A 23,306-nucleotide genomic window follows, 5' to 3' on the forward strand; every position below is an offset into this window, starting at 1 on the left:
AAAACAATCTTATAATCAACCAAATACTCCAAGACAGAAATTGAAGTTACATATTCAACCCCCTGAAAGAAATTTGTCGCATTAAAGAAAGGCTTCAAAAACTTCTATAACATATTGGCGTGTTGCCAATCATAACCAGATAAAACAAACGGCGGAGATCGATCAGATAAAAAAGAATCTATCACATCTTTAAATGGCAAAGCACTTCTAAGCATAAGGTAAGTCGAATTCCAACGATGTTTTACGTCTAACTGTAATTTTTTTGGAGAAACACCTTTCGCTTCACAATATGCTCGAAATTGCGCATTCCGCGTTTCTGATGCCGCGATATATTCAAGGTTTCCCTTCAACCGTGTAAGCATTTCTTTAAATTGGGGGACTTCGAAACCATCCTGAACAACACGATTCAAGATATGACAGCAACATCTGACATGGAACAATTCTCAACGAGAAATGAGGCATTAACTAAATCAAACGAGAAATAGATACTGTGTTTGCACTTGCATTATCCATAGAGAGGCAAATGAGGCATTAACCCAGGTGACCTAGTTGCACAAATTCGATTCTCTTGGACTATTTTTTTGGGCTGTCGATTTGGCCTAATAAGAATATTATCCGGGATGAGAAAGGAAAGATGTGAAATTTAGAAGACTATGTTTCCGCCGCGTCATATGGACGCGACAAATCCCTCTTGGCTAACGCCGTAACATTCTGAAATTATTTCCTGCAAATTATCAATTCAATTATATTAGTAATCTTCATATATCAAAGTCTAAGTGGGGGTTATTCATTCAAAACTTTTATCAGATCTTCAAAGTTCTTAAGACATTTAAAGTTTAGCGTTATTGATTTCGACTTTTTTTTAAGAGCTTTGAAGTTTCGTGTTATTGGTTTAGACCTTTATTTAAGAATTTTTAAAGTTTCGTGTTATTGGTTCAGATCTTCTTTTTATGAACAATTGGGAACTTTTAATCAAAGATCTGGCCCAAGAACTTTTCGAGACAAATTTACTCATAAATTAGTCAAATTCAAAGATCTACCTGTTTAGGTGGATCTTTGAAATTCTTACTTTCGGTGTACCTAAAAATTATTGTCAAGCTCGTGGGGTAGGGGGTGCACGATGTGTACCCGCACTTGGTCCCCACCAGAAAGGGACATTTCTTTCTAGTAACAAGTTACATTCTACCTCCACAATGTTTTTCTTTCTCTCTCTCACACACAGGGTTTTCCATCACATAAATATATTTTTTTCTTTCTTTACTGTTGTTGATTCTCCTTATCTCTTCTTAGCGTTATTGTTTCTTCCTTTTTAATTCTTTTTTCGCGAGTCGAAGAAGTTTATATGTTTAGTATTTATTTTGGGAGCCTGCCTTTTTTTTTTCTTCTTATTAAATTCTAAAATAATATTTTGTGCATGTAAATAAAAGTATTCTTAAAACTTTATTTTGGAAAATGATAATATAGGAACGTCCTGAGCTTTCATTCTAAAATAATAATTTTACGTAGAAATTGAAGCCTACTTAAATTTTTATTTTCTCTATCGTTTCGTATTTAAATAAGATTGAGATAAACAGAGGGCAGAGAGAAAAAGAAAGAAAGAGTGAGTACGTGAAAGAGAATGGTGGTGTTTGATGAAGATAAAGAGAAAATGAATAATAAAAGTAAACACTAATATTTAAAGTTTAGCTCTTAAAATAATATAACGTTCGTTGTAATTCAACCATTAGTTTGAACGGCTTAGAAGAGATGGAAAACCCTAAGGTGTAACATATAAACTTCTTCCACTATCACCTAACGTTAAGAGCCAAACGGCACCTTCGTTGTAATTCAACCATTAGTGGCAGTGGTGGTGGTTGTGGTGGAGGTATGATGATGGTGATGGTGGTTGAAGTATGGTGATAGTGGAAGTACGGTGGTGGTGGTAGTGGTGGAAGTGCGATGGTGGAAATACGGTGGTAGTGGATAAGGTATGTCAGTGATAGTGACGGAGGTATGTGGTGGTGGTATGGTGGTGCGTAAGATATGTAGGCGGCAACGGTGGAGGTATGGTGGTGGTGATGGTGGTGAAGGAATGATGGTGATTGTTGAGGTACGACGGTGGTGATGGTGAACATACGGTGGTGATGGTGAAGGTATGGTGGTGATGGAGGTACGAGGTGGTTGTTGTCGAGGTGCGGTGGTGTATGGTAGTGGTGTTAGTGGTGGTGGTGGTACGAAGGTGGTGGTCAAGGTGTGGTGGTGGTAGTTGAGGTGTGGTGGTGGGGGAGGTGCAATGCTTGTTGTGGTGATGGTGGGGGTACAATGGTATGGTAGAAGTTCAGTTGTGGTGATGGTGGGGGTACAATGATATGGTAGAAGTTTAGTTGTGGTGGTGGAGCGGAAATAGACAAAGAAAAAAAATTTGTCAAGTAAAATTCTTCATGTCTCAAAAAAAAGTTACTTTACTTTAAAGTCAAAAGTTAAAATATTAACTTTAAAAAAAAGTCAAATTTTAGCTTAAGTGAAGTCGGTAAGTTTTGCGTTACCAAACTAACTTTTTTACCTTTCTATTTAAATAAGCAAAAAAAAGTAACATATTTTAGTGTTGCCAAACAACACCTTAAAATAATGATCAACGACTTTAATGTCACAGATCTTTAAAAGTTTCAAAATTTTAGGGTTCTGAACCTTTAAAGTTTTGAACATTAATGTTCCAAAATACTTAAAAGTTTTGAGATTTTCGGAGGTCCGGAACAAAAAAGATCTAGTGAAAAGGTCTTAACGAATAACTGGAATGGCAGTTTCAAGAAGTTAGAACTTAATTATTGACATTGATACCCTTTTGTTTTGGTTCGAATTACAAAAAGAGGATTTTATATCGGCCGTTGGATGTGATCTCTATCAAACTCCCAACAAAAATGAATGACCAAACTTATACCTCACATGACCGTTTGACTTGTTTTAAAAATATATAGGAATAAGATTTTTCGGGGAAATAAAATATTCTTCTTCAACTCCAGCCACCACCTCCAACCGAGGCTAGTACCATTTTTCTCATACTTTTTCTTCCTCCCCTCTCTCTCCCAGTCTCTCACAATCTCTCTTTGTCTCATAATTTTTCTTTGGGTTATTTCCCTAATGGCCCCCAATTTTGTGACCAGCTTCCCGCCTGACCCCCTACTTTACGAGAAATACCCATATGGCCCCCTTCCATTATAACATCGTTACTCTCTCTCTTCAATTTCTTTTTTCTCTCCTCCAACATGTTTTCTCTCTCTGCCACCTCGTTAAAACCAACCACATCATCGTCTTCACCGGTCGGGGTCGCCGGCCGGCGACCTTCAAACTTTTTTTTTTCTCTCTTTTCTCTCTAAAAAAACAATATTTTAAATTTTCTCTCCTCTCTCTCTCTCTAAACTCCGGCGAAGGGAAACCTTCGCCGGAGCTAGGTCTGTTCATCACGAACAGACCAGATCAGGGTCTGTTCGTGATGAACAGACCACGATCTGGTCTGTTCGTGATGAACAGACCACGATCTGGTCTGTTCATCACGGACAGACCCAGATCTGGGTCTGTTCATCACGAACAGACCCTGATCTGGTCTGTTCGTGATGAACAGACCTAGCTCCGACGAAGGTTTCCCTTCGCCGGAGTTTAGAGAGAGGAGAGAGAATTAATTTTTTTCCTTTTTTTAGAGAGAGAGAGAGAAAAAAAAAGTTTGAACGTCACCGGCCGGAAATTTGGCCGGACGGCGACCTCTGCCGGAGAAGGTGATAAGGTGGCGTAACAGATGATGTGGCGTGACTTGGCAGAGAGAGAAAACATGATGGAGGAGAGAGAGTGACGGTGTTATAACGGAAGGGGGCCATATGGGTATTTCTCGTAAAGTAGGGGGCCATGCGGGAAGCTGGTCACAAAGTTGGGGGCCATTAGGGAAATAACCCTTTCTTTTTTTTTTCTCTCTCTCTCACTGTCTCTCTGTCACGATATACATCTCTCTCTCTTTAAGTATGTCTCTCGCAGTCCCTCTCTCTCTGACGATATCTCTCACTCTCCAAGGTCTTACGGGATAACTTTCAGGGAATCACAAAACCAACAATCCGAAGGTTAGCCAGAAGAGGAGGTGTAAAGAGAATCAGCGGTTTGATCTATGAAGAAACTTGAGGTATTTTGAAGTTCTTTTTGGAGAATGTTATCCGTGATGCTGTCACTTACACTGAACATGGTCGTCGTGAGATTGTAACAGTCATGGATGTTGTGTATGCCCTAAAACATTAAGGAAGAACTCTTTACGGTTTCAGTGGTTAATCTTTTCGTTTTATTTACTGTGAATATATTATTCAATAAGTGTTATTTCTCAAATTTCCTCCTACTTTTTAACTTGTTTTGTTCCTTACTTCCTAGTTTATGTTGAATATTCAAATGGTCTCTTTTTCGTCATTGCAATGCATTGACTACAGAACAACTTTCCACTTTCCTTCAATATATATCTTTATTCATATTCTAGTTTATTTATTTTTCTTGTAACTCTTTCCCCTCTGCTACAGCCACCCGCGACATGTAGGGATTTACACCCTTCTACTAGTGTTTATAGCGGAAATATGACATCTAATGTCTACACTAGTATTCCCAGGATCACATGCAAAACTAGTAATTAATCTAATGGAGATAGTAGATTACCTTAATCGCTTTTCCCTCGAACTAGTTGAATTGATTGAAGAAGACCAAGAGCTTCAAGTGTAGCTCCTCTACTTGGGACACGAGCAATCAATTTGATCTCCCACCTTGTTGTATAGCTAGCACACCAATGGTGGTTGGAAAAGAAGAACACCTTCTTCTTTGACTAGATTGATAGTAATGGGAATTAGCTCACTTTCTCCTCTCTACTTGATGTGGTAGAGTAAGAAAGCTTAGAGAGAAATTCCACACTTTATTCTCTGCCCTAAGAGTGTTTATATAGAACCCTAATAAGAATCCACCTCCTTTTAGGTTTCCTAAAACACCCTTTATAATAAGATTTAGGGAAATAGTCGAAAATAGCAACTATTGGTATTTTCTCAATTCCCCAAGGAGGAGGGTCCAAACACCACGAAAATTGGCAGATATAATGTTTATTATATCAGCAACTAACCCTCCAAAATTCAGCCCAATCCGAGTCCTAGAAGTACCCGAACCGGTCTAGGCCCAAAAACCCTGTTTTTGGCCTTTTTGTACTATCTTTGCCTAATTCCTTTTTTAGGCCTATGAGATATGTTTATGGGACACTCCCATGATTATATCTCACTCCCACTAGTCATATCCTAGATCAATTTGTCACTCTTATGTGTAACCCGTTGTAGGATCCGATCGAAGTTAGCCGCGAATTACTTCGTAATTCGACGATCGTAGTTGGTCTCTAGCTACAACTCTACGATCCCTAAATCAATCGGACTTGATGATCTTCCACATCAATTGTCCTATCCGACAAATTGTTCGCATTGTCACCTTGGTCGAAGGACATCTCCTTCAGACTCCCACTTGGACTTCCCGTGTCAATTTAGTATCCCATCTGATACGTCACATCATTCAGACTTTCTTGATATCTGAGTACAACTGTAAAAGACAAACGATTAACTTTTAATCCGTTTGAGCGCGGCCACGCATTTTCAGTTGCTACTCATCAAGTGGCCTTGAGACACTTTGTACCTAATGTGATTAGGGTGATGATGAGCCATGAAAATGTCTCATCCGAATCTCTTAACTCGGGTTAGTTAGTCACTTTCGAGCGGTTACTCTGATGATTTGCTTGTTTCTCTTACTCAGGTGGTTTCTATGCAATTGAGCGCGGAAAATGGTTAAAAACAAGATAAACACGTCTAGGGGCATTTTGGTAATTTGGAGATTATTGTAGTCTGGTGATTAGGCCAATTTTGATGCTCGGATGAAAGTAGAGTCCAAGACGAGTTCGTGGGTGAAAACGGAGGTCGAATCGGAGTCCGGATAAGAAAGAAAGACCAAGTCAAAATTTGTGACAAAATCAGTTGACCAAAGGTCAACATGGATCTCTCGGATGCCACATGGCGACAGATGGACGGTAGAGTGTGCGCGAGGGATGATTTCGGGACTAGCAGTACGGCGCTTAGGGTTTTCTTTTAAACAAGATCTGGTACTCGGCGCATCCAAACTTCGGTAGTCCCTTGCATATCCGACGAACAGTGCAATTCCCGTGAAGATCAGACGGCTGTCTCTGCTTCTCTCGGTAATCCGCGAAACACCATATAGTCCCTTCTAATAGCCAGCGAGGCCTACACGGGTTGGCTGTTTCTTTTCCTTCCTTTTCTTTCTCATCTCCAAGAATAGAGAATATCTTCTCTATTCCTATTTAAAACAGAACGTAGAGAGAGAAGGAAGGAAGTCAAGAACAGAGAAGGAAAGCCGAGACAGCGAGACAGAGAGATTTCGGCTCAAATACTTTAGAGAGAGAAAAGAGAGATAAGGAAACAAATGTTTTATTGGAAGAAGATTGGAAAGAAATCAAACAGAGATATGAAAGAGTAGAGAGAGATAGATAGAGAGCTCGGCTGGATAATTTCTAAAGAGAGAAACCTCTCGGCTGGAAATTGGACAATATATTCAGAGAAGAAGGAAAGAAAATGAAAGATATTCTGGAGAGAGGAAGATGGATGGAGTTTGGATTCATCTCTCGATAAAAACAGAGAGTTGTAGACAAAGTGAGACATCTCTCGACTGGGGGGCCTTCCTCTAGTAGCTCAACTAAAATCGAATGTATTAGAGAAGAGAGAGAGTGATGTAGAGATACTCTGGTTTTGGACAGAAACGAAGGAGCTAGAGAGAGAAAGAACCGAGAAGCTTATTTTCTGATTTTTGATTCTTTTAATTGTAATCTCAAGTTCTTAGTGAGAAAGAGAGAGAGATTACAGTGGAAGAGAGAGAATTAGAGAGGAAGACAGAGAGATTGTAGAGAGAGAGAGAAAACCGAGAGCTTGTTTAATGGAGTTTTCTTCTTAATTTTTGGATTTTCTTTTTGTTTCTTCTACTTCTTAGTGAGAGAGAGATAGAGAGAGAGACTTAACAGAGAGAGATTAAGAAAAGAGAGAGAAAACAGAAAGGTTGAAGAGAGAAACAGGAGGTTGAAGAAGGTGAGAAAATTATTTTCTCGCAGGGAAAATATTTCCGGGAAGACGAGAAAATCGTTTTCCCGGAGGGTGCGTTTGGCAGAATCTCGGAAAATCAGAAGGAAATCCTTTCCCTAAGGTTCTGTTTGGCTGCAACAGGAAACAATTTCCAGCGGGAAAAAGTTTAGTTTTCTTCCCTTCTCTCTTATTCTTCATATTAATTTAATCTTATTCGCCATGATTAGCTAACCATCCATCTAGGGTTTTAGGATGAAACCCATACTTGAACCTTTAGAGACATATTTTTATTTTGTTAATTCTCTTGATTGTGATTTAAAGTTGAAATTGTTTTAGTTTGATAAATAGATTTTCTTTTCACTATTTATACTTTTCGATTTGATGAATCGTGCTTATGTTAAATCATTTGACGGTTCATACTTATTAATTGATAAATAGTAGTTTAGAGATTTATTTATTTAAAATAAAATGATTACATTGTTATGTTTTATTCGGTTTTAACGAAAACATCTCCCGGAATTAGGATAGTTCATTATCCGAAATTCTGAGTTATAGGAAAAGAGAATTAATTAGATTAGTATTTGTTCTAAAAGTGATTTTATAGAGTGGATTCCAAAATCCTAGGCTCTCGTCCCATTTGACTTCTCCCCATTTGAGTTCACCTTTTTAATCATTTTAATATTTTATTTATTTTTATTTTAAACCAAAACCAAAACCATTTTCAAAACCGTCTTACTTCCAAGTCTTAGAATAGGTTTAACTAGTCTCTGAGGAACGAACCGGTCTTACCGGAATTTTACAACTTGACACCCGTGCACTTGCGGGTGTAGACCTATTTAGGGTAACCTTTTTAGGCCCATCAAGTTTTTGGCGCCGCTGCCGGGGACTAATTTTAAATTTGTTCTAATCTTGGAAAGTTTTATTTTTGGTAAGTTTTGAATTTTGGATACTTTGACTTGCTTCTCTGTTTTTGGTGTGCAGAACACTAAGGAGCTGAAGAGGAGGCGCAACAAGGAGGAGGACCTCAAAAGAAGAAATTTACAGTTTTTATTTTTTTTTTGTATTTATTTTGGTGAGAAAGAGAGACTTTAGACTTTCTAGTTTTTATTTTTGGATTAAAGTTTTGACCCTAAATTAGAGGGCTTTTAAATTGTAACCGAAAATCAAACGAAGCCTCGGGTTCGGACACTTGAGGGAAGAGTGGCCCGGGTCGTCTACAAAGGTCGTCGCCCGTCTTGAACGGGAGGTAATTTTTCTAATCACCCACGAATCCCCTGTTAGTGGGTACTTTTCATAAGATCTTCGTAGTGCTTCCTCGGTTTTCGTGTTTAAAAAAAAAAAATAATAAAAATTGAAAGAGAGATGGATAGATCGTGGTCCCAACATGGAGAGGTTGTTGATTTGAAGTCGCCTGACTCGCTTAAGGACGATGAATCATGGTTGACCAATTTGTTAAATGAGTGTAATGACCCGTCTGACTTAGACGATGATCTAGAATTTTTAGAGGACCCCGATTACATCGTGATAAAAGAGATTACAGAATGTCTATCCGACCCGACTTCTAGGGACTTTGAGTCTGATAGTAGGGTTTCTCCATTGAAGGAACCCGAAGTACCTGTTTTAGAGAACCCTAGTTTAAATCCGAGTATCATTGATAGTCCTCTAGATAATTGTGCATTTTGTCTTTTAGATACATGTGTAGATTTTGAAACACTCTCTCCCGATGTCTATCATCAATATAATGACCCCTTCTATCCGGTTTTTGATCTCTCTAGTGCGGTGCCAAACTTAACGACCTTATTGTCGTCTAAGTTTGGGGATCGCCCTTCTTTCTTGATAGTCTCACTTACACTATCACCAAGTTTTTGGCGCCGCTGCCGGGGACGAGAGTTTTTCAAATCTACCATGGTGGTATTTAGCAAATGGGCAGAATAGTAGTAGTCGTCCTAGAGACAATGTGCATAATGATGGTCGTAGGGATTATTACCAACCTCAAGAAGGTTATGAACCATATTATAGATATCCTGACAGATCATCTTACATGCATTATAGTAGAGAGTCTTATGCTCCAAATGTGTCCCAACCTCTATGGGAAAACATTGAAACTAATGACTCTTACATGCATTATAACGAAGAATTTTATGCTTCACACGTATCTCAACCTCAATGGGATAACGGTGAAACCATTGATCCTTCATCTTTAGCATCACCTTCGTTGGCCGAAACTATGAGTATGTTAGAAGAGTCTATGAGTGCGCTAAGGAGGATTAATGGAGAGTCTTATGCTCCACACGTGTCTCAACCTCAATGGGATAACGGTGAAAAGGTTGACTCTCCATCTTTAGCATCACCTTCGTTGGCCGAAACTATGAGTAGGTTAGAAGAGTCTATGATTGCGCTAAGGAGGATTAATGGAGAGTCTTATGCTCCACACGTGTCTCAACCTCAGTGGGATAACGGTGAAACTATTGACTCTCCATCTTTAGGATCATCTTCATTGACCCAAACTGTTAGTGATCTTCAAAAGAGTACTTTCGAGTTTTGTCAGACTTTAGAAGAAAAGAATGACAATACCTATAGAACTCTACAAGAAATAACAACTAGTGTTATAGAAGAAGATCACCATGAGAATGTAGAGTACGGTCCACAGTGTCCTGTGTACTATGATGACGAGGATACAATTTTAGAGGAGTATAGTTCTCCCGACAACATCGTTATTGAGACTAAAATCTCAGAAACGGTGGATCCCGATATTGAGATATCCTCTCATTGTATCGAACTTGAAATACATTCAGACCATAATGAAGAGTTCACTAGAGTTGAAGATGATTTGAAGTCGTTTGACTCAACTGAGGATGATGAATCATGGTTGACCAATTTGCTAAATGAGAGGATTGACTCGCCTGATTTAGGCGAAGATTTAGAATTCTTTAGGGACACCGATGATAACATGATAAAAGAAATTATAGAAGGACTATCTAACTCGACTTCTAGGGATTGTGAGTCTGATAGTAGGGTTTCTCCATTGAAGGAACCCGAAGTACCTGTTTTAGAGAACCCTAGTTTAAGTCCGGGTGTCATTGATAGTCCTCTAGATTGCTTTGTATTTTGTCCCTCAAAACCATGTGTAGATTTTGAAGCACTCGTTCCCTTTGTCTACCATCCATATGAAGACCCCTTCTATCCGGTCTGTGATCTCTCTGGTGCAGTACCAAACTTAACGACCTTATTGTCGTCTAAGTTTGGGGATTGCCCTTCCTTTTTGATAGTCTCACCTACACTATCACCAAGTTACAAAAATGTGAGACTATCGTTCACTGAAAACTTTGTGTTTTGGGTGGACCCACAGATGTATCGATTATTGGTTTACAGTTAGTTACACTTTTGTAATCCAGTAGGTATAATTCTTTCTATTTTTTCGAGTCATCTGTTTCGTCTGGCTGAAGACGTTAAACTTAGCGCTTTCTGGGAGGCAACCCACGCTTAGGACTTCCGAATCAGGTAATATCTTTCCCTTCACCCTGTTATTTTTTGCATAGTCTTCAGAACATTGAGGACAATGTTCGGTTTAAGTTTGGGGATAGGGGAATGAATTTTTTGCTAAGTCCTTATTTCAAAAATTCAAAAGGGTTCAAAATTTTTCAAAATTTTAAAATTTTTTGGATTGAAAAAGTGAGTCTAGTTGTTTTTGCTTGTTAATAGTTATAGAGTCTAGTTTGTCAGACTATCCGTTTGCTAAAGGTTTTTCCACGAATTTCGAGTCTTGAGGTTATCTGTGCACTAGCCATGTGAGTGTTAGATAGGTGAAGAGTTGACTTTTCTGAGAGAACTTAATCGATCATTAGTGGAGACTTAACCTATGTGAGATTCTGAGCCTTTCTTGTTGTTTTGAGTGATCTCTTCTGAGCTAACTCCGAGTAGAGTGAAGAGCTACTCAACCTCGCAATATTGAAACGAACTCATTTGATCTCCTGAGTTCAAATTTTACAACCACTAGGGATGTCATCAGGAAGTAAACCTTTCTCTTGTAGTCTGAGAAACTTGAAAACAGTGTCAACTAGAGGAAGATAGGAACCTCATCATTTAGAACCCTGAGAATAAGGCATGAAGCAAAGTGGAGAGAATTTTACCCAAGGAAAGTGTTAAGAAAGTATGTTGTGTTATTACCAGAAGCGTAAAGAAAAGAAAAAAAAAAAAAAAAAAGAAAAAAAAAAAAAAAAAGAAAAGAAAAAAAAAAGAAGAAAAAAATAGAAATAGAAAAAGAAAAAATATTTGTTTAGTTTAAGTGTTTATCCTTTGAAGAAATTCTTGAAGATTTGAAGACGTCAAGTTCTCAGGAGTTCTGGTTCACATTATCATTAGTTTCTATTGACCTCTAGGAAACACTGTTAGATAGTAGATCAGGTGAGAAGAGTAGGTTAGCTTCCCCATTCCATATTAGTGGTTGTTTCCTTTCTATGAGATCAGTCGTTTACCAAAAATTTAGTCCGTCATTTGTAATGTGTTGAGTTTTCCTTCACACTCATACTCGCACATTGAGCGAACCATTTCTGAGTGACTTTAATTTTTGAGTGTATGACCGTGAGGCAGCAGTCGAGGCGAAATGTATTGAGAAAGTAATCGAGGTCTTGTCTGTTCGGAACCGAAATGATACTCATATTGGCTGGTCACGTGCACTTCGAGTCTAGATTACTAGTGAAGGGATTTTTAGCATTTGTCTGGTTTGATCGACTTGGATTTCGTTTTTATTAACTTTCGAAAATCTACAGGATAAACATTTTTAGTCCATGTCATATTTAGACCCTTATGGATTTTTGAAATTTCTGAATTTTGTGGGTAAATTCACTGCAAACCCTCACGAGACAAAACTCGTCCTCTAGGGTAACCTAGAGGTTTAACGGCTTGTTGCATGAGCTAAGTGCAATCGTGATTCCCTACGAAAGTGGTGAATTAGGTTTAGTTTTATTTTTCTGTTTTGCTCGAGGACTAGCAAAATCTAAGTTTGGGGATGTTTGATGAGCCATGAAAATGTCTCATCCGAATCTCTTAACTCGGGTTAGTTAGTCACTTTCGAGCGGTTACTCTGATGATTTGCTTGTTTCTCTTACTCAGGTGGTTTCTATGCAATTGAGCGCGGAAAATGGTTAAAAACAAGATAAACACGTCTAGGGGCATTTTGGTAATTTGGAGATTATTGTAGTCTGGTGATTAGGCCAATTTTGATGCTCGGATGAAAGTAGAGTCCAAGACGAGTTCGTGGGTGAAAACGGAGGTCGAATCGGAGTCCGGATAAGAAAGAAAGACCAAGTCAAAATTTGTGACAAAATCAGTTGACCAAAGGTCAACATGGATCTCTCGGATGCCACATGGCGACAGATGGACGGTAGAGTGTGCGCGAGGGATGATTTCGGGACTAGCAGTACGGCGCTTAGGGTTTTCTTTTAAACAAGATCTGGTACTCGGCGCATCCAAACTTCGGTAGTCCCTTGCATATCCGACGAACAGTGCAATTCCCGTGAAGATCAGACGGCTGTCTCTGCTTCTCTCGGTAATCCGCGAAACACCATATAGTCCCTTCTAATAGCCAGCGAGGCCTACACGGGTTGGCTGTTTCTTTTCCTTCCTTTTCTTTCTCATCTCCAAGAATAGAGAATATCTTCTCTATTCCTATTTAAAACAGAACGTAGAGAGAGAAGGAAGGAAGTCAAGAACAGAGAAGGAAAGCCGAGACAGCGAGACAGAGAGATTTCGGCTCAAATACTTTAGAGAGAGAAAAGAGAGATAAGGAAACAAATGTTTTATTGGAAGAAGATTGGAAAGAAATCAAACAGAGATATGAAAGAGTAGAGAGAGATAGATAGAGAGCTCGGCTGGATAATTTCTAAAGAGAGAAACCTCTCGGCTGGAAATTGGACAATATATTCAGAGAAGAAGGAAAGAAAATGAAAGATATTCTGGAGAGAGGAAGATGGATGGAGTTTGGATTCATCTCTCGATAAAAACAGAGAGTTGTAGACAAAGTGAGACATCTCTCGACTGGGGGGCCTTCCTCTAGTAGCTCAACTAAAATCGAATGTATTAGAGAAGAGAGAGAGTGATGTAGAGATACTCTGGTTTTGGACAGAAACGAAGGAGCTAGAGAGAGAAAGAACCGAGAAGCTTATTTTCTGATTTTTGATTCTTTTAATTGTAATCTCAAGTTCTTAGTGAGAAAGAGAGAGAGATTACAGTGGAAGAGAGAGAATTAGAGAGGAAGACAGAGAGATTGTAGAGAGAGAGAGAAAACCGAGAGCTTGTTTAATGGAGTTTTCTTCTTAATTTTTGGATTTTCTTTTTGTTTCTTCTACTTCTTAGTGAGAGAGAGATAGAGAGAGAGACTTAACAGAGAGAGATTAAGAAAAGAGAGAGAAAACAGAAAGGTTGAAGAGAGAAACAGGAGGTTGAAGAAGGTGAGAAAATTATTTTCTCGCAGGGAAAATATTTCCGGGAAGACGAGAAAATCGTTTTCCCGGAGGGTGCGTTTGGCAGAATCTCGGAAAATCAGAAGGAAATCCTTTCCCTAAGGTTCTGTTTGGCTGCAACAGGAAACAATTTCCAGCGGGAAAAAGTTTAGTTTTCTTCCCTTCTCTCTTATTCTTCATATTAATTTAATCTTATTCGCCATGATTAGCTAACCATCCATCTAGGGTTTTAGGATGAAACCCATACTTGAACCTTTAGAGACATATTTTTATTTTGTTAATTCTCTTGATTGTGATTTAAAGTTGAAATTGTTTTAGTTTGATAAATAGATTTTCTTTTCACTATTTATACTTTTCGATTTGATGAATCGTGCTTATGTTAAATCATTTGACGGTTCATACTTATTAATTGATAAATAGTAGTTTAGAGATTTATTTATTTAAAATAAAATGATTACATTGTTATGTTTTATTCGGTTTTAACGAAAACATCTCCCGGAATTAGGATAGTTCATTATCCGAAATTCTGAGTTATAGGAAAAGAGAATTAATTAGATTAGTATTTGTTCTAAAAGTGATTTTATAGAGTGGATTCCAAAATCCTAGGCTCTCGTCCCATTTGACTTCTCCCCATTTGAGTTCACCTTTTTAATCATTTTAATATTTTATTTATTTTTATTTTAAACCAAAACCAAAACCATTTTCAAAACCGTCTTACTTCCAAGTCTTAGAATAGGTTTAACTAGTCTCTGAGGAACGAACCGGTCTTACCGGAATTTTACAACTTGACACCCGTGCACTTGCGGGTGTAGACCTATTTAGGGTAACCTTTTAGGCCCATCAGGTGACACAATCCATTCTTGCGCTCCCACTTAACTTCATGTCTATCCTGTCCTTCCCAGTATCCGCCTTTATAACCTCCTTTTACGGCGCGGCGTTTAACGGAACCAAAGTCGGGCATTCCTTACATAAGATGAGTGGAGCACTCATGTTTTGAGGAATCTCTCCAATTGTCTTTATGAGAAGTATTGACGTTCATCATGAATGATGTACTTCTCATTTGAGGGTTATCCAGTGTATAAACCTTTTATACACCCACGTAGTCGAATAGAATATACTATTCCTATAGCCCATGAAACTGCGCTAACCCATCGACTCCCGTGCTAGTCTTCGTGAGTCATTGTTGTCCATGCAATGACCTGGACCAGGGATTTTTGATAATAAATATTCCAAGTTCACTTAATAGGGTTTCATTCATCAGATCACGTATCTGACAAACCTATTCGGAACGTTTTATTATCTATGGACTGTCGTTTAAACACTAAACCAAGTTTAGACGACTGGTGAAATAATTCTTATTATTTCTGATAACGAGAGTTGTAAATCTGAGCCTCTTCCGTAAAACTCCTTTTACCCACTCAGTTTTACTTGTCGAGGTTTAAAATTACACCTCATGCCTTAGACTGTGTATGAATCTCATACTATGTCTTAGGTGACAGTTTAGTTTGACTACTGTGGTAGTCGGTTTTAAACTTTGCTTATTATCAATTAATTTGAAGATTACTATCTTCAACCTTGATAATATCTAGTAATATTTACTAGAGTTAAGGCCTTTAATTCTTTGTGTAGTATTTGCAACAGTTCCCGGCTTAAAACACTTTTAGCCTACTTTCCTTCCATGTCTGGAAGTTTGCTACGATGACATGTTCAACTTTGTACTACTTCATCCTTTAGCCTTCTAGGATGTACTAAGTAGTGTTTCGGTTTTCCAATCCGAATTTGGATGTTTAAATGCTAATCATGTCCAACATGATTGACTTTATGTTTTCGAACATAAATGTCTCTCTCATGCGTGCTAGCTCATCGGTGTCTTTTAGACTCCGAGTTTTGCAACGCCCTCTGTCATGAGTTTTGGGTCGAAATTCTTTTAGACTTTCCGAGTCTTAGATTTTCTGTTTCGGATCTCAAGCATCTCAGCGTACTGAGTCTCTCTAATCCTATCATCCTTTTGATCTATGCTTATAGATCTTCAGATGCCCAAAATGGCATTTTATCCTTTTGTGTGTGGTCCTTTATTGAGTCAGTTCGTTACTGTTATACAACACCTTATGTCATACTCAATCTTTTGTATGTACTCTGCATACGGACCCGGAAGGTTTGTTTACTCCCACTTACCTTCTTGAAACTCGTGATTCAAGATTTTCTTCATTCTCCAGGAATCAAATTTCTCTGATTGCCTTTTGAATCGAAGATTCTAACTCTTGCGTGCTTTTAATCTGTCGATAGATTTCTGAAGCATGCTTGTGGACATAACTTGATTGGAAGAATCTTTATTCTTCTTGTCTCGTTTCGGGAAACACGAATGTTTCCATCCTTCTCAGTTTTCTATTTTGGAAAACCAATTTAGGTCTTTTGTTGACTTAAATTATCAAGCTTCATGTCTTGACGAGATATGGATTCCACGATGATTTTGGGTTCTAGCCAAAATCTAGAGTCAGTTTCTGTTTCTGCGCAGGTCTTTTATCTCTTCAGAAATAACCTTTATTTTCTGTGTCTTTGAGATTTGACCTTTTAGGGCTTTTGAAGAACAATTTGGAATTTTCTCAATTACTTTAAGATATTCCTTTAGAGACACTTTCACTTGTTTTGAGAGTTCTCCGGCGAATGACATTCGCTTTTGTGCGGTGGGTTTATAAGATCATGTCTTTAACCTCTCCTTTTCCGAGGAGCCGCAGTTTGTTGCTCTTGGTCGACTTTAATCGTCTTGTACAAGTTTCATGATTGTTCTTCATGACCCTCCATGATTTTTCTCATGATCGAATTAAATCGACTTGTACTTTTCTCCCACTTATTCTTGTAATAATTAGTATTTTTCTCCCAGACGACCAGGTGTGCTAATTATTAGAAGAATACTATCATGAGCAACAAACACTTTGTTCTCTTGATTGGTTGTGGAAGAAGTCCAAATTTCTTTCAAAAGAAATTGCGTCAGATATTAGCTAGTTTTGTAATGCTTTTACAAGCTTAGCTGTTAGACGGACTTTGGTAAGTGTGAAAACAATCGTTTATAGAATATGTCCCAAAATATTCGGAAGACTGGCTTAAACCCATCTTTGATCGAATTATGCATAGCAATGTTCGATTACTCCCACTGAATCCACCATCCCTCAGATGTGTTCCATGGAGCGAGTTGGGAAACGTTTTCTCAACTCCTTTGATGGTTATTTAGTATTTGACTCAAGTTTTCATCACTCCAATTTAATCGGATGACTTAAACTCTCTTGTCAAAATGATTCTTTTACTTCGGTTTGTACTTTGTTTGAACCTTTCAAACATTCCGACTTATACTTTATGATTTGTACGTTTCCATACTTCATGAAGTTGTCAGAGTACGTATTTGAAGTTTCTCTCGTTAGCTTCTGCAAGTAAACTTATAGGTCTGCATAACAATGTATGAGTCCTAATAGATTACCAGTCTCTATGCCTTTTGAAAAGGGTGACTTTGTCAATTCAGTCCTTAAGACCTAATTGACAATGCTGAAGTTTAATGAGTTTGAATCTCTTGATTTTAGCCATTATCAATGTTAACCTTCAGTTAATTTTACCACTGGTTTAAAACATCATATGTTTCTAGAAGAACAAAATAATCACTATTAAGTTCTAAGCTAGATCAGTGTCTAAAAGAAGACTTTGATCCCTTTCAGCATCCCTAGCATTACTGCTTCTGCTCCCTCTTGGATCTTTACTTCTTTTAGTCAAGTATGTGATTTCCTTGAGCTTTACGGAGCCGCACATCCGGTTTAAAATACCTGATGAAGGAATTTTACGATACTTGTTTTTAACTTTGTTAACAAGGATACGGAACCGGAATTCATAATTCCATTCCTTTTGTCCTCCAGGTGCTAAATGTAGTTTCCTTTTAAATGGTCTAGCCATTATTTTAGAAACATTCACAGTAATGAGGAATACTCTTGATCATGTACTCGGCAACTGCTTTTCTTTGACCAAATGTTTGTCTCACTTGACTGATCCTTTTGCCCTTTTTAATCTCAAGATCTCTTTCTTAGATTCTTTGTACCAAATCTCAAGAACCTTTCTTAGACTGGATATTCCCGTATGTTCTGCTCAGTTTGTTTGTAACAACCTGAGTGACTCATCTAAGGTCTTTATCAATCTTTGTTCAATCGATATTGAATTGGGTGATAGATGTATTCTGTTGTCTTCCCTTAGGATGACTTTCAGATTGCCTTGAAGGTCTCGTACCTCTCCATTTATGACTTCTGTAGGAATTTCTTCCTTAGTTTGTCTTAATGGTTATGCTAGCATTCATTACTCTTCCAAAGAGAATGTTATACGATTGCTTGCAAATGGCTTTTGACCTTCTCTTGTATGAGTCAATATTGGGATTGGGTATTCTAGTGACCTTCCTTTTGAATCTGAGAACTATTCTCGGATTCATTCTTCCATTCTAGGAAGTGGATCAACACCTCCCTTAGGTGTGATTCAATGTTGAAATCGTTTGTCATCTTAAAACTACATAAAGAAATGGCAAAGTTTTAAAACTCGTTATCGTTTTTGAAAAACTTAGTTTTCCCACATTATTCAATAAAAATCGTCCCCGATTGAATAAGTGATTCCAAGACCCCAGTTCTTCGAAGTAAAGCGGACGAAGGCCCTACCCTTTGACTCCGTCGTTCCGGGTGAGCGAACTACTTCACTGATCATACCTTATGACTCTTGGTTGATAGATTTCATTAATGAATGACTAATCTATCCTTTTGCCTCGAGTATCCAAGACTCTCTTGCTGATCTCGTTGAGTAGAACCATTTAGACGTGTAGGCCTCTTCTATAGACCTACCCGCATTGTCCCAAGGTAGAGGAGGTACTCTGCGAAGGCCGACCCACCTTCCTCGAACAAGGGCGCAACGAGTGTCTTAATCTGGATAGGCGATTACTCAAGATTACTTTTGGGGACTTTTACGCTAGTCTGGCGTTTGTTATAGTGAACTATTTAGCCTAACTAACATCCACGACATAAAGCGTAAATAAGTAAGTAAATGCGCGCGAGAAAGTAAATCAAGCAGACATGGATCCTAGTATGGCCCCTAACCTAGAAGATCTAATCACCCTTGGTTTTCTTCTTGTTTCGCCTTTTGGTTCGTCTTAGATCGCCATCTTTGAACCTCCATTGATTTCTCCCACTCGCCTTTGGATTTCATCCTCGAGTTTCTTCAATGGACTCATAGACCCTAAACTCTAATTACAAGACTCTAACGATTCGCAGATCGTATAAACTTGAAATTAAAATTAATTACAAAGCATGCACCCATCCGTGCTTAAAACAAGAATAAAGAAATAAATCTATGGCCATACTAGTTTCCCGCATTCACATCACATGCAATCATATAATATATCAAGGCTAAGAATTATATATGCATGATTATCTTGGGAGATACTTTTGTTGACATCACATGTCACATTACGGACCTTAAGTCTAAATTCGAAGAATTCTACTAATGGTGCTTTCCGGTTTTATCTTTTATGATTTCTAAACTCATCTTTAAGAAAAACTCCGTTTTGGGCTCGAGAAAGCCCGGGTCAATTTCGGAAAAAATATTGGTTCGATTCTTAATGATTTCATAAATCAATTTAAAGAGAAATCCGTTTTGGGCTATTGGATGGCCCGGATTGATTTTGGAATTATTTGGTTGGAATCGGAAAAATTTTTGGCAAAAACTCCCACTCGAATGATGGTCCCTTTTCGTGGTCCGAAAAGCCTCAAAAAAGCCCGGGACAAGTCATAGACAAGTCCCGGCCCAAGCCCAAAAAGGGCTCGGACAAGGTCCGGACATAGCACGGCCCATAGGGCCGGCATGTCCTGGCCGAGGCCTATCAAGGCCTGGTCTCGTCCTGGCCGGAGCCAGGACGCTAGTCCATGTACCAGACGCGTCCTAGACGTGTCTGGTACTGGACCGGACCAGCACTAGGTGTCTCGGACTAGTCCGAGACACCCAGAACCTCCCAGACGCGTCTCCAAGACGCGTCTGGTCGAGTGCTCTGGACGCGTCCTAGACGCGTCCAGGAAGCTCCTTCGCAGCTGCTGGTCGCGTCTTAGACGCGTCCTTAGTAGCTGCTCTGGACGCGTCTCAAAGACGCGTCCAGAAGCTTCTGTCGCAGCTGCTGGTCGCGTCTTCAAGACGCGTCCAGAGGACGCATCCAGGAGCTTCTGGTCCGGCCAGGAAGCTTCCTGGCCGGACACTAGGGTTTTTCAAAACCCTAGTTTCCAAAAAGAAATTTTTTTTTTTCTTATGCAACTCTAAGTTGCTATTTTCCAATTTTTAAAACTTTTCTTAAATTTTTGAAATTCCTTTTAGAACACTTCTAAAAAAATTTTAAAACTTTTAGAAACTTTTAAATTTTTCCAAATTTGTTTTGAGAGCTTCCTAAAGTCAAAACTACTCTTTTTAGAACACTTCTAAAATTCTAAAATTCCAAAATTTTGTTTTTCAAAAGTTTCCAAAACTTAAAAACAACTCTTAATCAAACCAATTTTGGATCAAAATCTAGGTTTTTGAAATTTTTCAAAGAACAATTTTGAAATCAATTTTGAAAAATCTTTCAATCCAATTCAAAATTAATCAAATTTTATGTTTTAAAATCTTTTTAAACATAACTATCAATTTAATCAAGCATGGATTAGTTTGAAATTCAATCAAATTGAGACTTTTAAAACACTTTTAATCATCAATGTGATTCTCAATTTGAAAATTTATTGAATCCCATCAAATTATGAGTTAAAAAAACCTTTTTAAAAACACCTTTTAAAATACTTTTATAAACTCAATTTTCAAACTATCAAGCATATAAATTAGTTCGATTCTTAGCAAAAACTAGTTAATAGCAAGAGGCTCTGACGCCACTGTAGGGATTTACACCCTTCTACTAGTGTTTATAGCGGAAATATGACATCTAATGTCTACACTAGTATTCCCAGGATCACATGCAAAACTAGTAATTAATCTAATGGAGATAGTAGATTACCTTAATCGCTTTTCCCTCGAACTAGTTGAATTGATTGAAGAAGACCAAGAGCTTCAAGTGTAGCTCCTCTACTTGGGACACGAGCAATCAATTTGATCTCCCACCTTGTTGTATAGCTAGCACACCAATGGTGGTTGGAAAAGAAGAACACCTTCTTCTTTGACTAGATTGATAGTAATGGGAATTAGCTCACTTTCTCCTCTCTACTTGATGTGGTAGAGTAAGAAAGCTTAGAGAGAAATTCCACACCTTATTCTCTGCCCTAAGAGTGTTTATATAGAACCCTAATAAGAATCCACCTCCTTTTAGGTTTCCTAAAACACCCTTTAGAATAAGATTTAGGGAAATAGTCGAAAATAGCAACTATTGGTATTTTCTCAATTCCCCAAGGAGGAGGGTCCAAACACCACGAAAATTGGCAGATATAATGTTTATTATATCAGCAACTAACCCTCCAAAATTCAGCCCAATCCGAGTCCTAGAAGTACCCGAACCGGTCTAGGCCCAAAAACCCTGTTTTTGGCCTTTTTGTACTATCTTTGCCTAATTCCTTTTTTAGGCCTATGAGATATGTTTATGGGACACTCCCATGATTATATCTCACTCCCACTAGTCATATCCTAGATCAATTTGTCACTCTTATGTGTAACCCGTTGTAGGATCCGATCGAAGTTAGCCGCGAATTACTTCGTAATTCGACGATCGTAGTTGGTCTCTAGCTACAACTCTACGATCCCTAAATCAATCGGACTTGATGATCTTCCACATCAATTGTCCTATCCGACAAATTGTTCGCATTGTCACCTTGGTCGAAGGACATCTCCTTCAACTCCTTCACGACAACCATCGCCGGCGGCGATTCTCTTTTTTTTTTTTTGCTCATTTTGTTTCATCCTTTCTCCTCTAATTTATGTTCCCTCTCGTCTCTAACTCTCATGAATTAAAATAATAATGGACGTAGATTCGTTTTGTGTATTGATGTAGCGTTTGTTATCTACTTAAAAATGCAGTGGTTCCTTGTCGGAAAAAAGAGAGAGAGCAAAAGAAGATAATGGAGAGAGGGCAAAAGAAATTGATAAACAATTCGATTTCAGGAGAAAAACCAAAGGGATCGAAAAGTGTAATTTTTTTTAGATTGATGAAGTTAGATTGATGGATCTGATCTGTTTATAGTTGGTGAATTTGATCCAAGTAAGTGTTTATTTCCATTTCATAATAGTTTTGGTTTTGGTATTATAAAGAGTAGAGATCTTCACAGGAAACACAAATTTAGTACGATTTGTAATGGTTTTGATTTGATTAGTGGCGTTATTTTTGTTAATTGAAGGTGAAATTTTTGTTTAGATCTGAAACTAGGGTTTTGAGTTGAGAATGTTGTGACAGAATCAAGTAAACTAAGAAAAGCAATCGGAAATAAACGATCACACAAAACACAAAGAGATTTACGTGGTTCGATTGGTGAGACCTACTCCACGACGAACGACACGATGATTTCCACTATGATAAGCAAACAAGTTACACAAGGGATCCGTGAGAATTCAAAATAATAAGATATCTCTAGGGTTTCAGTTTATAAAACCCACTGAAACCAAAATCTCACTAACACACCGCCTCCGACTCCCTCTTTCCGATTCCCGAAATATACATGAATTTCGCTAACATTAACCGCCTTAACATAAGTCTTGTTCCGCATACCATCCCTGCTTCGCATACCAGTCTTGCCTCGGAGATCAACCTACTAACGGGTCCAAACTTTCACAAGACCCTATAAGCGGGTTGGGGAGTCGTAAACCGGGTTAGATATGGACTCATATTCAAGATACTTTTAACAACAAAACATGCATAATTGGAGATGGAAATTGTGTTTTCTTTTCAGTTGATGGAGTGATTGTAGATGGAAAATAGTGTAAGGAAGTCCGATGCATCTGAAATTCCTAAGAGATCGAAGTCATTGGGTATGCAAAGTGATTATGATGAGAAATCAAGGGTTTCGACTGGGCAACGTGGGAGCAAAGCGTTGAGGAGAAAACAAATATTGCTAATGTAGGAAAAAACATAGAAGAGGAGAATCTTTATCAATGGAAGAACAAAATGAAGAACAGAAACAAGTATCTCTCAGTAATTTTGAATCGTTACCTCGTAATAAAGTTGAAGATGATCTCAATGCAGTCGAAGAGTTCAGTTTAGTGATGTTAAGGAAAACAATAGGGAGATTATGGGGAGTGAAAATTTGAATGGTTTAAACAACTTAGCTTTGAAATTGGATGATAATCTTGTACCTATTTTGAGGAGACCTCTTGTATATCGAGGCGAATGAAGTCCAAAAATGTTTTGTCTTACATGATACAGATGTGTCTTCGAAAAACATTTCTTCTGATGGCCATCTAGTTAAGTTTATAAGTGAGTTTGTGATTTCTCTTGTTTCTGTTGAAGGTAAAAGGAATAAGGTTTTTGATGATGTGAAGGAAAATAACTATAGTAAGATCGAGTCTGCTTGATGCTTAAAGACTGAAATGGTGATTCGACAGAGAAAAGAGCGTGTAAAAAAAGAAGATAAAAGAGAAAAAAGCGAACAAAAATATTGTGAGAAGCGATGGTTGTCAGACGGCGGTTGCTGTAGCAGAAACAAGAAAAATAAGATGAGGTGAGATAAAAGAAAGAAATAAATAAATAAATAAAGCAAAACAAAAT

At 38.1% G+C, this 23,306-nt stretch overlaps 1 long non-coding RNA gene across 1 annotated transcript; it reads left to right on the top strand.

Moving 5' to 3' along the window:
* The first annotated feature begins 21,458 nt into the window (after nucleotides 1-21,458).
* Nucleotides 21,459-22,954, top strand: LOC147532798 (uncharacterized). The gene is made up of 2 exons (XR_015227779.1): nucleotides 21,459-21,806; nucleotides 22,492-22,954. It is a non-coding gene; the product is annotated as an uncharacterized LOC147532798 (long non-coding RNA).
* The last annotated feature ends 352 nt before the right edge of the window (nucleotides 22,955-23,306 follow it).

Source organism: Eschscholzia californica, unplaced genomic scaffold (genome assembly GCF_041429995.1).
Source record: "Eschscholzia californica isolate CP2 unplaced genomic scaffold, dmEscCali1.0.p SCAF_6, whole genome shotgun sequence".
In the NCBI taxonomy this organism is placed as follows: Eukaryota; Viridiplantae; Streptophyta; class Magnoliopsida; order Ranunculales; family Papaveraceae; genus Eschscholzia; species Eschscholzia californica.